Here is an 18,176-nt window from a genome sequence, read left to right as displayed (position 1 = left end):
CATTATATCATGAACCCTCACTCGCACACAAGATAAAATAATTAGCCTATCTTGGCACCACAAAATCTTAAATTACTAAGCAAAATTTTCTAGGGCTTTACATGAAGAGTCGCCACCTAATGATTAAAGTGCATTAGGACACTAGGAGAGGTTTGTTTGAGTAACCAGAGATTGGGTAAGGGCTTGAAATTATCCCAAGGGGAAGGTGTTAGGCACCCATCAGGATCTACTAGTGTGGTTCCCGGCCAAACTATTGTTGTGATTTAAGTGCAAATAACACATACGCAAATAAAGGCTTCAAATAAGAGGGAATTTTTACGTAATGGTTACAAATAAACAAAAGTAAGAAAAAGGAACTAAAAGAGTTGATTTTCTTAAAAGGAATGGTTTAAAAAGATTTAAAAGAAACAAAGAAAACAAAGGAAAAGGGGGTCCTAGGTTTATTAATAATATGGATCACCCCATACAACATCCGGTTATTGCGTGGTCATCATATACATATCTACGCTTCCCACCCCGTTAAGGTATTAAAGTGTAGATCAATCTCATTTACTTATTGCATGCTATTACCCGCCCAAATCCTATCAGCCCCAGAGGTACTTGGGACTACTATTCCTAAAAGGGAGGAGAAGTCGGGTTTATTTGTGGTTTTAAAGGTATAAATACTAAGGCGACAAGCAAAAACATACATATAGCAAGAATAGGGAAGCACATAAATAAATAAGGCTCACACAGACCTCCTTAAATCAAAGAAAAACATATAGTTTAGCATGTCTTACATGTACTGATTAGGGTCTGATTTAAAAGTTTGGGCAGACTGATTTATTGCGTATTTCATATAAGAAGCCCGAATCAGGCCTGCCTGTTGGTTATAGTTAATAAAATCTGATTCAGTTTATAAACTTTCTGATGGCTTGCCTAAGTGTTAGACGAAAACCTATAGGCATGATATCTACTGATTTCAGAAAAGATGAAGTATACTAATTTTAGAAAAGGTTGTCAGTTATTTAGGAAAGACGAGTTTTGACGAAAGATCATAAATTCTGCAGACGTTAGACAATGATTTTAGATTTGTAGGCGAGTGAGACGTGTCAGACTTGGTTATTAATTCCTATAGGCATGCTTTCTGGGCGTATTGATTTTAAACACTTTTACAGACATAGCAAGAGTGTAGAAATCATATAGGCATAGCATCTAAATGATGTACTTCATTTAAGCCTATGAACATGATATCTAAATGCAGTTTGTTATTTAAGCCCTATAAACAGGTTTGCCTAGTGACAGATGCATATGCAAGATTCGAATTTCCAGTTAACTATGAGCATGGTATCTATATGAGAGATGCAGAAATTTAACTATAGGAAGGATATCTACATGATGTGCAGAAATTCAGAAATTCCTATAGGCAGGGTATCTATATGCTATGCAGAAGTTCAGAAATAACCTATAGGCATGGTACCTATATGAGAATGAGAGATTCCTATAGGCATGGTACCTATATGAGAATGCAAGATTCCTATAAACATGGTATCTATACATGAAAATGCAGAAATTCTTAAACTCCTATAGGCAGGTTATCTAGCCCTTTTGCATACACAGTTACCCCTCCCTTTTCACTAGCCATCCCCGAGAGTTTTATTACAAAGTTATTACAACCCAGAAAATGTAAAGTAAAGGAAAAATACATCAGAAATTAAAAAGTACAACCAAGGAGAGCCTAATTCAGACTTCCTGTCTGAAGTATGAAATAAACCAACTCCAAAGATCATGTTTCAAAGCCTTTCTGCCACTTGGGTGTGTCAGAGTTCTCTAAGAGTTTCATAAGATCTTCGGGCAGTACTTACACCCAAATGTATCGCCATATTAAGCCAAAGTGCAGCGTGGAAGGGCCACCCCTCAGGTGTCCAAGTTCAAAGGGAACTCAAGGTCCCAAGGCAAGGCTCACAAGAGGGGGGAAGAACTTAAAGACTAGGAGAGAGTGCAAGTGCAGAATTCTGAAAGGGGAAAAGGGAAGGGAAACGGTACACACAGGGATATAGGGAATGGGGGATTGCGAGAGCACAAGAAGAGCAGGCTGATGGGCATACCCAGCAATGAGATATGCTGGCACACCCTCCAGCCTGTTTAGAGGTTAAGACCTCATTGGTCCAAAGCTCAGTTCATGGACAACAACTCATACTGCCATGCCCTAAGTCACTATTTACAAACACATAGGGATAATGGGATAGGGATCAAAGATTCACAACAGAAACAGGCAGTAGAACATAGGCATACTAAGCTAAATGTCGAACTCTACAGAAAACAATAAAGTAGACATGGATACAAAGACTGTAAGTAAACACATTGGGGTGATGCTGAAACTTAAATCAGGACATACCAGTTTCGAAGAAATAAGTAGAAAAATCAGTAGTCTTGTAAAAGCCAAAGTACAAACAGGAAGACAGAATAATATAAGTGTGAGTTCAGAAGAGATTGTGAAATTGTGAAGTTTGAAGTGTGTGTTTGTGAAAAGGGTCGTGCCTTTATAGTGTATAAAGCAGGCAGAAATAAGGTAAGAAAATAGTTTGAAAACTAATTGTCAATCAATTACACAGGGCTTCCCTTAATTAAGGGATTCAGATTCAAAAACGAGTAAAACCATTTAAGGAAAGAAATTGATTAAACACTTTGTGTAAAACATGAAATTGAGGGCAAATACATAAAGGTTATTGAAGGAAAAGGTTTTAAAATACACGGTTTGTGCAAATAAGGTAAGCAAATCAATTAACAAACAGTAAATCAAAAGAGTCTGAGATTTTGCATGAATGAACCGAGTCAGAAAAGATGAAGAAGGGTTTTAACTTAGGCCGAGTAACAGGGAGAATTAGCAAACAATGGAAAGAAATCAATCAAGCCATATTTAGAAGGAAGTTTTCACTAATTGCAAATTTGAAAACCATTTAGAGGAAAATTCATCATATAAAGGAGCATGTGAGCATGAAAGAAGACTGTCGCGTAAATCAATAGAAAAAATCCAGTGTAGAAGAGTTTAGTAAAAAGTTCAGCATTGTATGAAAACAAAGATGTCCAAACTCAGTTCAGAGACTCAAAGTCAGTCTGAAAGAGTTAAGGGTTCTAAAATAAAACCCTAGTTCAATCAAACCTCGGCAGAACCCCCAAATTCTAGGGTTTCCACCTTGAATCAAGTACAGAGATGAGGAGGCAAATAGTCAAATCGAAACATGTTTAGAGGTTTCAGAAAAGAACTGAAACTTCTAACATGCTTCTTCCAGCAATAGAACTCATGAATAACATGTAAATACAGTAGAGGGGTTCAAGGCAAACAGAGTAAAGAAACTAATTCGAAACATGATGAGAAAAGACTGATATGAACAGTAGAAGAAAGCATGTTTAAGAAGAACCTTTTAAAAGAAACTTAAACAAAGTTCAATAGAAGAAAAATAGTAAGAACATGGTAGAAGAATACAGTAGGCGAAACATATCAGAACATAGTAGAAGAAAATAGCAGGACATAGTAGAAAAACATAGAAGAGCATAGTATAGAATGCATAGTAGAAGAACATACATGGTAGAAGGAAAACATAGAACACAGTAGAGGCAAATACACACAAAAGAAAAGGAAAATAAAGTTAGATAAATACTTAAGCATTTTCAGAAAACCCTAAATCGTAAAAGAAAGACTCTGAAAAGTAATTTTCGAAAGAAAAGTTAGGGAGATCATTTGAAAACTGAAAGAGAGCATAGATACACAACGGATCTAAAGAGATCGGAGAAAACCTCGAAGGGTTAGAGTTTCAGAAGAACCCTATAAATGAGAAAGGCTTTGAAAAGGTCATCGATCTAAGTCGGAGAGGTCAGAACCAGGCTCAAAACACCATGGTACACCGGAGCAAGGCCGGCGATGACTCTGGAACCTTGAATCGGCAGAGGTATGGGTGCAAACCTTCGAGTCCAGGCCTTGAATCTTCAGAGATCAGGTGTGTGGGAGCCATAGGAGGCCGGTGTAGGACTCCGATAGCCTTGGAAGCCATGGATTCCGGTGGCTTTCAAGGCGGAGGTGGTCGGAGGTGGCTAGGGTTTGAGAACATTCGAGATAGTGTGAGAGAGTGGAGGATTCAGAGGCGGCTAATAGGTGAAATGATTTAGGGTTGGTGGGTGTTGGTAAATTAAAAAACGAAAGGGAGAACGTGAGTCGTTGATCTGTTAGATCAACGGTTGGGATTTAAAGTGGGGCCGGGTGGGTTATTTTTTAAAGGTCGTGTGTCAGGTAATTTTGGAATTGGGATGGGCAATTGAAATTTAAATTGGGTTGGATTAAAGGTGCCAAATCTGGCCAAAATCGAAATAAAAACAGGCTAACATTTAAATAGCCATTTTCCCTTATTTATTTTATAAAAAATAGTAAAATAATTTCTGGAAACAAATTAAAGGTACTAAATTAATTAATAATATATAAATATTAGACTAAAAATACTGGAGCCAATTTTGTAATTATAAACGCAATTAAATCTTAAAGTAGGATAATATTGCAATAATATGCAATTTAGCTTAAATAAATTTGTAAAAATGTGCAAAAATCATACTAGCTATATTTTAGTATAAATATGAGAATTTAATAAATGAATTACCAAAATTCCAATTTTGGGAACACTTATTGGGTTTTTCTTGATAAAATAGGGCAATAAAATTGACTTTAAAATCTTTAAAAAATTGAAAAGAAATAATAGGACCTTGGGACATACTTATATACGTATATACATGCTATTTTGAAAGGTATTTTTCATATAAAAATACAGGAAAAAATTGGGTATCAATACTCCTATGTATCTCTGTGATCCTCTCTTAACTTCTCTCTTACTCAAATTCCCTACCAAATCCTCCTACAATGGCAATCAAACAAACTCTTCGTCCCCTACCATCAACAACACTCCCAGTTCCCTATCATCCTTGAAGTCATCTCCAGAAATTCACTCTTCCACTATTCTTAATACTACTACACCCATACCTGTTTCCTCCTCATCTCCTATTGTTTTTCCTTCTACGTCAAACTCGGTCTCCTATTATTTTGGACTTAGTGGCTCTCACAGAGTCACCAGAAAAGGAAGGAGCACATAATATCATGGCTATCGCTGCTGAGAGTCTTTTGAATGAAGGAGCCTTCCTCTTGTTTGAGTCTCAGGGGGAAGAAACTCCATTCCTAGGCGACGAAAGAACCTTGGCATTCTTCGAGTCTCCAGTCCATGAAACAGTCTCAGAAAAACCTGTTACAGAACCTGATTCTCTTCCAATTAAATCAACTCAGGAACCTCTTGTTTATCCTAAACCCTTAGAATCCATCCCAACCAGTGAAATCCCTGTTGATGAAGATGATATGGTTCTCAACGCTCGGTTTAAGATGCGCAAACCAATAGAGACTCCTGAATCCTCTTCCAAATGACTTACTACCATGTTTCAGTAGAAAGAGACCTTCGAGTCTGCCTTGCAAAAAAGTAAGAGGAGTGTTAAGAAAAAGAAGAAGAAGTTGATGAAACAGGGGGAATTTGTGTCTGACAAAAACATTCTAGTGGTTGAGGTTGATGAAGATGTTGTAGAGGAACCCAGTTCCTTAGTAAAATGATCTATAAAAATCCAGAAGTCTGTGGTTGGAGCTTCCGGTGAAGCTATTGAAAACAAAGTGGAACATCTATGAAGGGTAGCAGTAAGTCTAAGAAGGTTGTAGTTGAGCAAGCTATGTCTGAAGGAGATACTGTGGGGGTTGTAAACCGAAAAGGTAAGTTTGTTGTGGAGACCAGAAAATGAAAATGGGAAACCGTAGGGGAACCTAGTTCTATGCAGACCATACCTAGTGATAGTGGTCTTTGGTAGGAGAGATTGAGAACTCAAAAAGTCTTGTGGGGTCGTATGTTTGATCTGGAAATCTCAAAAATGGCAGGTATGAGGCAAGTTCTGGAGATGGTGGAATTTCAGCAATGAGACCATTTGTTTCAAGAGGATGTGCCTAAGGAGTACGAAGATGCGGTACAAAATTTCTACGCATCTCTATTCACTGTTGAGGGGGATCACATCTGTGTGCTAGTAAATGGAGTAGACATTATACTTGACACTACAACATTGGGGAAGGTTCTCCAAATTCCATGTGGAGGGATGTCCTCAATAAAGGGTGCCTATGGTTCTAACTTTAGGAGATCTATCATGAAAGAACAAGCTGTTCAGCAGGGGGACGGGTGCATAAGAAGGCATTATTGCCTGAGTATCAGCTTCTCTTAAAGTTGGTCAATAAAGTGCTTTTACCTCGTGCTGAGAGGCGGTCTATCGATTCAAAGTCTGATCTAGTCCTAATGGAAGCTCTTGATGAGTTTGTCCTGATCAATCTGCCAGCAATCATGATAGAACATATGCAAAAGGTGGCAAACTTTAAAGATGGCAATCACGGGCTTCCATATGGCTTCCTCCTCACTCGAGTGTTTAAGTTCTACAAGGTTCCCTTGGATAATCCCAGAGTGGTCACCCTCAAGCAAACCTTCTCCAAAATCACTCTAGAAGAATGTGAGTGTGTTGAAAAGGTTGGTGGAAGTACCTCAACCATTTCTCAACTGATCAATTCTCAAAATGCTGCTACCGAAGAGGTCAGGAGGTTGAGGGCTCAAAATGCCATACTGGAAACTCAGCTTAGTCAAGCTGTTGGGGGACCTGGTTCTGTTAATTCTTCCCATGAAGAAGTTGCCCGCTTGACCAAAGAAATGATGAGCTTCACGCAAAACTGCTTGAAGAACAACTATCTGCAAATGCCCGTATGGACCTGGTTCTCAAAACCCTTGCTGCCTCTCTCTCCAAGCCTTCCTCTTCTAGTGCCCCTTAAAAACCTCTCAGTCCCCAATTGTCTTCTGTTATGATGTTTTGTGGTTGTTGTTTCTCTTTTTGTTTGTTTTTTATGGCATGTTGGATTTCACCGTTATTGCTCATGTTTGCTCAGTCCATTGTTCATACCAATGAAACAACTCTTCTTTTTTGTCTTGTACAATGTTGTGTTCCTTTGGTTTCTCTTTTCTGTCATGTTGTGTGTACATATGTGGCATGAGTTAGCTTTGTCAGACTTCTTTATGCTATTTTCCTGCTTGTGTATTTTTTAATGATGCCAAAAAGGGGAAGTATAGTACAAAGACAATGGAACTTGTTTGAAATGGGTGATCTGATTAGGGGGGAATCAAAGTCAGTGGGAACTTGTAAAGTTTCTATTACCTCTGATTAGGGGGGAATCAAAGTTAGGGGGAACTTGTGAAGTTTCTGTTACCTCATCTGGTTATTTTTGCTCTAAATAAATGTTATCACTACCTAAGTTTGTCATCATCAAAAAGGGGAAAATTGATGGGTTTTCAATGTGTTTGCCTTATGTTTTGATGATCTAACAAACTTACTGTCAGAACCAGATAGGGAACCTGACACACTTGGTACACATTTCAAATGAATGAAGTCCAACTAATGTGAACTATTGTAAATAAAGATAAAAGAGGAACAAGACAGGGACTTGATCCCTGGATGTTCTCTGATAGAAATATAAGTCAACTATACAGCTAGAAAGCAACTGCAGAAAGTACCTGCCTGCAACTGTACACGCGATAGTGCAGCAGTCACTTCCCATTGGGAAGAGGCGTGTACCAAACATGAATTGACATCATCCTTCGGATGTCCTTAGTAAGTATATCAACATGGTGCAAGGCACAAGATATTCACTTGAGCATTTAGTGATATTCTCTCAAGCATTAAAGAGTTGATCCAGCATTGAAGTCACAAGTGTGTCAAGAACAAGAAGACAAGTCCACTAAGGATCAGTTCCACAATGAGTCTATGTGTATCCATAGTTGAGTTGTAATCTTGTTATTTGTTCTTCAATGTAAGTCCTATCTTGCTTTCTTAGAAGCTATGTTTTAGGAAACCAAAAATCATAAACCTTCTAAGTTTATGTTTTGACTAGAGTTAGTCATAAGTTAAAGGCTTTATAACTAGTGTATGACAAAGTGGCTTGTGGTAAGTGTACCACAAGTTAGTTGAGTTGAAGTCTTTGTAAAAGAGTCATTACAAAGTGGCTTGTAATAGTATGATTGCAAGTTAGTGAAGTTGAAAACCTACAAGCGTAGATCATGATTTTTGTCCCATTGTGTGGGATTATTCCACGTAAAAGTCCCGTGTCTCCTTTACTTACTGCTTCATTACTATTCTCAGTTGAAACTCACAGAGAACCAAGTACTCAACGATTTGGTGGATCCATATAAACTAACAGTCTTGAATTAAGGAAAGAGTGAATTTTTGACCAAAATCCATTTTCTTCTATTTATTTTGCACAATATATCCTACGTGGCAAAGGTTAAGGAACTGATCAAATGGAATGGAGTTCCATTTTTATAGTATATTGGATTGAAGAAGTGATAATACAATACATTGTAATGATTATATCTATATGTGGTCATTAAAATAGATATCTTGCAGGATAATGCCCCTTCAATAGAGAAGGATCTCTGACAGACCAATGAGAAACTAACAACCGCAAAGACATCAAAATCACCCAAAAATGTACAAAAATTGTGGCATTCATGGCATTTGAAGAATTATACTAGTTGATTTCCTGATTCACTTCTCTAGTTCTCCGAATGAAAAATCTGTGTCAAGATTTTATGTAGATGCTCAACCATTAGAGTTGAATCCCTGCTCTGGAACAAGCAACTTTTAACTGCCAGAAGTTGAGACATCATCCTTGCACCAAGGAAGGAGAATATATTCACGTCATTTTTAATAAAATATCAAAGAGGACAATCATTGTTTTCATGTATTGGAGGGTTCACACTTGACCTAGTACAGAACATAGTCATATTAAACATCTATCATCAGGCACCCAAATTCAAGATGACTCTACTATAGGTTCAGTCTATTGAGTTCTCAAATTGGAAAAAGGAATCAAAGAAGAATACGTGCCAGTGATTATTAGTAGCCATATGCAGATGAAACGTCTTTTATAACTGATGAGTCATGTTCTTTGCGTGTAGGTGTAGAATTGCTGCCACATAATTCCTTTGTGGGGTTAATCTTATCCCCTGACTTATTAATTAAATAGGTAATGACCCATTACCCGATAATTAATCAATTACCCACGTAATTAATAGTTATCTCAAATTACTTAAAATACTAGTCACTTTTAATATACTTTATATAACTTACTATCATAGTCATGTAGTACCATATAAAACCAATACATACACTATTATTTCATTGCAACATCAATGTAAAAAAATACACATATTTTTTTCAACTTCTAATTTTCCTAATCTCATATAAAGAGTACAAATCTTCGTACACTTAATTCTTAAAATGAAAAAAAGATAACCTTCTTTTCTTATGAAAAAAATTCATATATTTAAAATAAAGAAAATATCATAAACTTTCTTATATTATGAGTATAATTTACCATATCTGAAAATAGTAATAATGGTAAATATCCAAAATTATAGTTATAAAACTTTTACTAAAATAATTCACTTAAAAGAAAATACCACACTAACATAATATCGAATGGTATTAAGGTTGTTAAACTTACGAGGTGTAACATCATTCCCCCCTTTAGAACATTCGTCCTCGAATGCTAACTCTTAGAGATTTACAAATTTTTTAGTAGGGTGTCTTTTGTAAATAAACTAAAACTCAAATATATCTGAAGTCTCAACTATTCACAACCTTTTGTACTCGAGTATCTTTTATTCTTTACCTTTATCTTACTTGCCTTTCAATCTCGCATCATATATTCAGTTTCTTTTATAATCTCCCTTAAACATAGGTGGAAATTATGCCTTAAAGCTCTTAATGTGATACCTGCACCCCTGGTGCATACAAAATCTCGCGACAACTCCATACTGACTTCTTATGACTGAGCTCTATGGCACGATCTGGAAACAAAAGAAGGGTAACATTTCCTAAATGCCCTATAGCCGCTCAATTATAAATGTGACGCGCAACACACCCACAAGTGAGACTCTACTAGGCACGCTTTGTAGACTCCCTAGGATACGAACTGCGTTGATACCATTTTATCACGCCATAACCTTGGGAGGCGTGGCAGGCACCCGGTGCCACACTGGCCCGAGCGAACCACTCTGTAAGTAATTCATTCCTTTTGTAACTATAATGAGCCAACATGGCCATAACTCGTAATGTATAATTGTAAGCGGGAAAATGTTATATCAGTGAACCATCGTTCATAAAACATGAATACATATGGGTTGTCAAGACCTTTGACATACTGTACATAACAAACCTGTGTATTCAAAGCCTCTAAGATTATTTGACATAAAATGGGACGGGGTACCGGCCTACCCATAAGTCTATAGCAAAACTCTGATACGATGACTTATAGACTCGGCTGCACTCCAAATGAGGTGGAGTCTTACCGATCCTTCGATGAATGTCAATCTCGTCTACTATGAGGGCTCATCAAGTGATTATATATACCTGCAGGCATGAATGCAAAGTCCCCTACAAAAAGGACGTCAGTAAAAATAATGTACTAAGTATATAAGGCATGTAAATAAGTATATAAAGGACATGGGAGAAACGTGGATTAAAGGACTCAACCTGTAAATCTGGATAGCTGTGTAAATCGTGAAATATTTATAAGGTAATGCATATGCGTATAAATGTCATGTAATGCATAGGTCTGTACGTACATAACATCATCAAGCTTTTGAGGGCATCCCATCATACCATTTCAGCCACTGTGGGCAAAATCATCATCGTATACCAGCTGATCAGGTGGTGATGCGTATATAACGCCGTAACCTTTTCCCATATCCCATATACATATATATACATATATACGCGTATATAACGCCGTCTGAGTCATGGGTAAATGCACATGTAAATGAATGCAATGCATGAGAAGTATGTCAATAAAATCTATCGGAATGTCATAAGAGCATTATGCCTTTGAGTAATATCATGAAGTAAACTTTTTTTTCAGCTTACGTATTTTTCTGAGACCTATGAAAAGAATAGATTCATTTATGGAAGTTATGCATTTGTTCATTTCGTTTGTATCGTATGAATAATGCCAAAAATAAAGAAGGGATAGCCTTAACATACCTGAGCCAAGGAAAAGGAAGTACAAACACTAACACTTGCACCATTATTGTTTACTTGTACGTTATGTGTTTTTCTTTTCCTTTGAAAATGTTGCTGACTGCTGGAAGCACGATACTCCACACTAACCAATTAGACAAAATTTATGGTAAAAGTTACAACTTAGAACCATAAGTTCCTATCAAGTCTAATAGGCGAACACTTGGGCGGAAGGACCCTCCATGTCTTGAATTAAGGAAAGAGGGAATCTTTGACCAAAATCCATTTTTTATTTATTTATTTTGCACAATATATCCTATGAGGCAAAGGTTAAGAAACTGATCAAATGGAATGGAATTCCATTTTTATAGTATATTGGATTGAAGAAGTGATAATACAGTATATTGTAATGATTATATCTATATGTGGCCATTAATATGGATATCTTGCAGGATAATGTCCCTTCAATAGAGATGGATCTCTGATAGACCAATGAGAAACTAACAACCGCAAAGACATAAAAATCACCCAAAAATGTACAAAAATTGTGGCATTCATGGCATTTGAAGAATTATAGTTGATTTCCTGATTCACTTCTCTAGTTCTCCGAATGGAAAATCTGTGTCAAGATTTTATGTAGATGATCAACCATTAGAGTTGAATCCCTGCTCTGGAACAAGCAACTTTTAACTGCCAGAAGTTGAGACATCATCCTTGCACCAAGGATGAAGTATACATTCACATTAGTGGCTTGAAGAGGGGCTATTTTCTAATATAATATCAAGGAGGACAAGAATTATTTTCATGTATTGGAGGGTTCACACTTGACCTAGCACAGAATATAGTCATATTTGTCACGATTCCAGTTCGCCCTCCGTAAGCTATCGTGACAAATGAGGAAAAAGAACAATTTCGGAAAGAAAATAATTAAAAATCGAGATAACAAAACGAAACAATGTTTATGATGTCGTCTAGCATATAACAGTAAAGGAATCTCAACTAACACTCCCAAAATTCAGAACCCCATGAATCACAAGCTAAGAAATACATAAAAAAAGCTCTAACTCCAGGAATGTCTATCAAAAGCAAAATACATAAGGGCTATACTAGTACAGAAAATAGAAAGGGACTCCTCGATCTGCGGACGCGACAGATATACCTAGAAATCTCTACAAAAGTGCCTCACCTCAAGGATGATAAGACTGAGTGGAAGTACCTGGATCTGCACATGCAAAACATGCGCAGAAAGGTTATGAGTACACCACAGCGGCACCCAGTAAGTGCCAATCCTAACCTCGGTCGGGTAGTGACGAGAAAGTTCAGGGCCCTACGGAGATTAAATAATATACAAGGTATAACAGTATAGAATAAGACAATATAATTAATGCAACAATAAGAAGTAATACAGTATAGAAAGAACAACAACAACTATAACAGAGACAAAATAATCACGGAAAGGAACACAACTCAACACAAGGATAACAACCGGGGATCTCCTAGGATACCGTCCTGTAGTCCCAAATATAAATATCCAGTGGATCTCCCGGGTGCCATCCCGTAGTCCAACTCATAATGCACAGGGATCTCACGAAATACCGATCCGTAGTCCCAAATGTAAATACTCACTACATGGGGAATCTACCGGGTGCAGTCCCATAGTTCTAATGTAAATGTGCAGGGGGATCTCCCGGAATACCGTTTTGTAGTCCCAAAGTAAACATACAGGGGGATCTCCCGGGAAACCATATCGTAGTCCCAAAGTAAACACACAGCAACAACACGAAGAATACACAATTCAATTTCAATTCCATACCAAGGTAAAACAGGTACTTCTAGCCTAGCATGCTGCACATAATCCAAATAAGGCAGTTTGAGCAAGTAAAACAATTAAGTCAATTAGACATGCTTCCCTAATCTAACAACGGGCTTAAATTGCAAGTAGTATAAACAGGAAAAGAAACACAATTATAATTACTTAATGAAAAATCAGATTTCCAACAATTAGCACAAGTACGCACTCATCACCTCATGTACAAGGCATTTCAAATATCAATACTACTGAATCCTAAGGGGAGTTTTTCCCACACAAGGTTAGATAAGTCACTTACCTCGAACCGGCTCAAAATCAACTCGAAACCACGTTTTTGCCATGATTACTCGACTCCAAATGGCTCAAATCTATTCAATTCAACTGCATAATGTAAATATAACTTCAAGTAACTGATTCTACAAATAAATTCTAAGCTAATACACAAAATTAGGTAAAATGACCAAAATTCCCCCGGGCCCACATCTCGGAATCAGGTAAAAATTATGGATTATGAACCCTCATTTACTCACGAGTTTAACCATACCAAAATTATCCAAATCCAATGTCAAATCCCTAATCAAAACTCGAAAATTAGGTCTATGAACTTTTCCAAGTTTTCCCCAATTTCTCACCCCAAATCCGAAATTAGATGAGGAATTCATGTTTAGATTAATAGGTTATAAGGAAAAAGGAGTTAAGAATCACTACGCGCAAACTCCCTCCGAAAACCTCTCCAAAATTTGTCTCCTACCGAGCTCCCAATTCAATTTTGTGATATGAACTCAAAACCCTCGATTTTGAAATTTAAATTCTACCTAGACACGTCCTTATTCGTGAACGCGAGACTACTACCGCGAATGCGATGCACAAAAATCCTACTGGCTAACTTCCTCTTTCGCGAACGCGTAGCTTCAACTCCAGGACCTTCGCGAACGTGATCCAATACTCGCGAATGCGTAGAGAAATTTCATGGGGTCCCCAACTGCTCTGCCTTTCCTCTTCGCGAACGCGCTCCGATCCTCATGTTCGTGATGTTGGCCTTGCCAGCCTTCGCAAACGCGAAGGCCAAAAGTCTGCAATAGAAATACCAGCATCTACTACACACCTAAGTCCAAAAATGACCCGTTGAGCATCCGAAACACACCCGAGGCCCCCAGGACATCAACCAAACATGGAAACCAATCCTAAAACATAATTCAAACTTGTTCCAACCTTCGGAATGCTCAAAACAACATCAAAACATCAATTTAACATCAGATTCAAGCCTAACAACTCCAAAAACTCTCAAATATGCTTTCGATCAAAAAGTCAATCAAACCTCGTTCGAGTGACCTAAAATTTTGCTAGCACATCACGTTCAACACTACGGAGCTACTACAACTTCTGGAATTCATTCTGACCCCGATATCAAAATCTCACTATCAAACCGGAAACTTCAAAAATTCAACTTTCAGCATTTCAAGCCTAAATAAGCTATGGATCTCCAAAACACAATCCGAACACGGCCTAAGCCCGAAATCACCCAAACGGAGCTAATGGAACTGTCAAAATTCCATTTTGAGGCCGTCTTCACACTACTCCAACTGCGGTCCAAATTCTAAAACAAAAGCTCTCATTTAGGGACTAAGTGTCCCAAAACACTCCGAAACTCAAAACCAAACAGCTAGACGAATCAAAATAGCAGAAACAAACACAGGAAAAGTAGTTAATAGGGGATCAGGGCATTAATTTTTAAAATGACCGGCCGGGTCGTTACATCCTCCTACACTCAAACATTCGTTCGTCTTCGAATGAGCATAGAGACATACCTAAAGTAGTGAAAAGATGAGGATAACTGTTGTGCATATCCTGCTTGGTCTCCCAGGTCGCTTTCTAAACCGACTGACCTTGCCACTAAACCTTCATTGTTGCAATGTTCTTTGGCCTCAACTTTCGAACCTGCTTGTCCAATGTTGCTGCTGGCTCCTCCACATAAGATAGATCCTTGTACAACTGAACTGAACTGAATTCCAACACATGCGACGGATCACCGTGATACCTCCGGAGCATCAAAACATGAAATACCGGATGAACTTCTGCCAAACTGGGAGGTAAGGCAAGCTCATAAGCAACCTCCCCAACATGCTACAATATCTCAAAAGGACCAATAAACCTCGGACTCAACTTCCCTTTCTTCTCGAATCTCATAACGCCCTTCATAGGCTAAACCCAAAGCAGAACCCGCTCTCCAACCATATATGAAATATCATGAACCTTCCGGTCCACGAAACTCTTCTGTCTGGATTGGGTTGTACGGAGTCTATCCTGGATCACCTTAACCTTCTTCAAAGCATCCTGAACCAAGTTTGTACCCAGTAATCTAGCCTCACCTGGCTCAAAACAACCCACCGGGGATCTACACCGCCTATCATATAAAGCCTCATACGGTGCCATCTGAATGCTGGACTGATAGTTGTTGTTGTAGGCAGACTCTGCCAATGGTAAGAATTGATCGCAAGACCCTCCAAACTCAATCAATCACACATGGAGCATATACTCATGAATCTGAATAGTGTGCTCAGACTGTCTGTCTATCTGTGAGTGAAATGCTGTACTCAACTCCACCCGAGTACCCAATTCATGTTGTACGGCCTTCCAGAACTGTGATGTGCAATGAGTGCCTCTATCTGAAATGATGAGAACTGGAATATCATGCACACGAACAATCTCCCGAATATAAATCTCTGCCAATCGCTTTGAAGAATAGGTAGTACACACCGGAATGAAATGTGCGGACTTGGTCAGCCGATCCACAATCACCCAAATGACATTGAACTTCCTCAAAGTCCAAGGGAGTCTAACTATGAAGTCCATGGTGATCCTCGCCTACTTCCACTCCAGAATCTCTATCTGCTAAAGAAATCCACCCGATCGCTGGTGCTCATACTTCACCTGCTCACAATTGAGGCACTGAGCAACAAATCCAACTATATCTTTCTTCATCTGCCTCAACCAATAGTGCTACCTAAAATCCTGGTACATCTTCATGGCACCCGGTGAATGGAATACCTTGAACTGTGGGTCTCCTATAAAATCAACTCCCGCAGCCCATCAACATTGGGTACACATATCCAGCCATGCATCATCAATACCCCGTCATCACCAATAGTCACATCTTTGGCATCACCGTGCAAAACCTTGTTCTTGAGGACAAGCAAATGAGGGTCATCAAACTAACGTTCCCTGATATGATCAAATAAGGAAGACTGAGAAACCACGCAAGCTAGAAGCCGACTGGGCTGCGAAAGATCCAATCTCACAAACTAGCTTGCTAAGGCCTGAACATTCATCGCCATGGGCCTCTCCACTGCAGGTAAATAAGCCAAACTCCCCAAACTCTCTGCCCAACAACTCAAAGCATCGGCCACAACATTGGCCTTTCCCGGGTGATACAAAATAGTGATATCATAGTCCTTCAGCAGCTCTAACCACCTCCTCTGACGCAAATTAAGATCCTTCCGCTTGAACAGATGCTGCAAACTCCAGTGATCAGTATAAATCTCACAAGGTACAACATACAAATAATGATGCCAGATCTTCAAGGCATACCATACAATTAGTTTCTCAATTATATCCCCTTAAACCGTCTGAGGTTGTATTTTTCTTAAAAAGGAATTTCTACTATGTTTTAAGTTATTAACTCCCCTGTTAAAGATAATAATTCTTCTGATGTTGTATTTTAAATTTAAAGGGGTACTTTCTTACTCGAATGATTTCTAAAAATAACTTCATCTTTTCTCGCTTTCCAAACTTATTTAGAAATTGAAATTAATTTATATTATGTAAATAGGACTTTTTGAATATCTTAAATGCATTTGTAAGGACATTTTGTATTGCATATCATGTGGATTTTGTTGTTAAGAGAGATGGAAAATATGTGGGCACGAGGTGCCATATGTGCTGAAAGTTCGAAAGTTGAGATTATGATATGAGAAATCGAGGATTGAAATGGTCGGGATGGTGTATTAAACATGATGTGATTGATTGAGTTGGCATTGTTTTCTTTAATTGGATACATTCTTACTTGTCTCCGTCTCTATTACGTCAATGTTGAATTGCTTGAGTTATCTGATTTACTTGGTTTCCGTTCGTTGCTATCCGTGTTCTCCCTTATTGTTTATACTGTTTGTACTTAGATTTTCTCTCCACAGTTGATATTGCTTCGTTATCTTTATCTTGATGTTTTATTATCATATTCTATTCATTTCATTTGACCAGTACTGTTACTCGTCACTATCCCACCGAGGTTAGTCTTAATACTTACTGGGCACCGCAGTGGTATGCTCATACTACACTTTTGTATATTTTTGTGAACAGATCCAGGTATTGCTCGTTAGTAGCTTTGCAGGTCGTCGCAGTGAAGACTCACGGTAACCTGCTGATGCGTTCGCAGGTCTCGAAGTCACCTTCGTTTGTTTTTACGTTTCATTGATTCCTTCTCGTTCTGAAACAATGTTATATTTACTTTGTATAACTACTCTTAGAAAGGCTTATGACGTGTACCACCGGTTTTGGGAGTTGTAATTTATTCAGAGTAATGTAATTTAAAATTAGTAAGCATCAATGTTATTTCAGTTTATGTTAGGCTTACCTAGTTTAGAGACTAGGTGCCTCACAACTCATTCGGAGGGATTTTTGGGTCGTGACAACTTTTTTTTTTCAACTTACATATTTTTCTGAGACCTATGAAAAGAAGATATAATAATAAGACACATGGAAATTCACGAACATAGGCACCTCTAATACTTCTATGAATAGAGTCATTTATGGAATTTATGCATTTTGTTTGTATCGTATGGATCATGCCAAAAATAAAGAAGGAATAACCTTAATATACCTAAGCCAAGGAAAAGGAAGAACATGAACTAACACTTGCACTATTGTTGTTTACTTGTACTTTATGTGTTTTTCTTTTCCCTTGAAAACGTTGCTGACTGCTGGAAGCACGATACTCCACACTAACCAGTTAGACAAAATTTATGGTAAAAGTTGCAACTTACAACCATAAAATTCTATCAAGTCTAATAGGCGAACACTGGGGCGGAAGGACCCTCCAAGTCTTGAACTAAGGAAAGAGTGAATCTTTGACCAAAATCCATTTTTTTCTATTTCTTTTGCACAATATATGCTATGTGGCAAAGGTTAAGAAACTGATCAAATGGAATGGAGTTCCATTTTTATAGTATATTGGATTGAAGAAGTGATAATACAGTATACTGTAATGATT

The sequence above is a fragment of the Nicotiana tabacum genome, chromosome 22, assembly GCF_000715075.1.
Source record: "Nicotiana tabacum cultivar K326 chromosome 22, ASM71507v2, whole genome shotgun sequence".
Lineage (NCBI taxonomy): Eukaryota > Viridiplantae > Streptophyta > Magnoliopsida > Solanales > Solanaceae > Nicotiana > Nicotiana tabacum.
The sequence above is the reverse complement of the archived record's forward strand: the minus strand, read 5'-3'. Positions refer to the sequence as shown.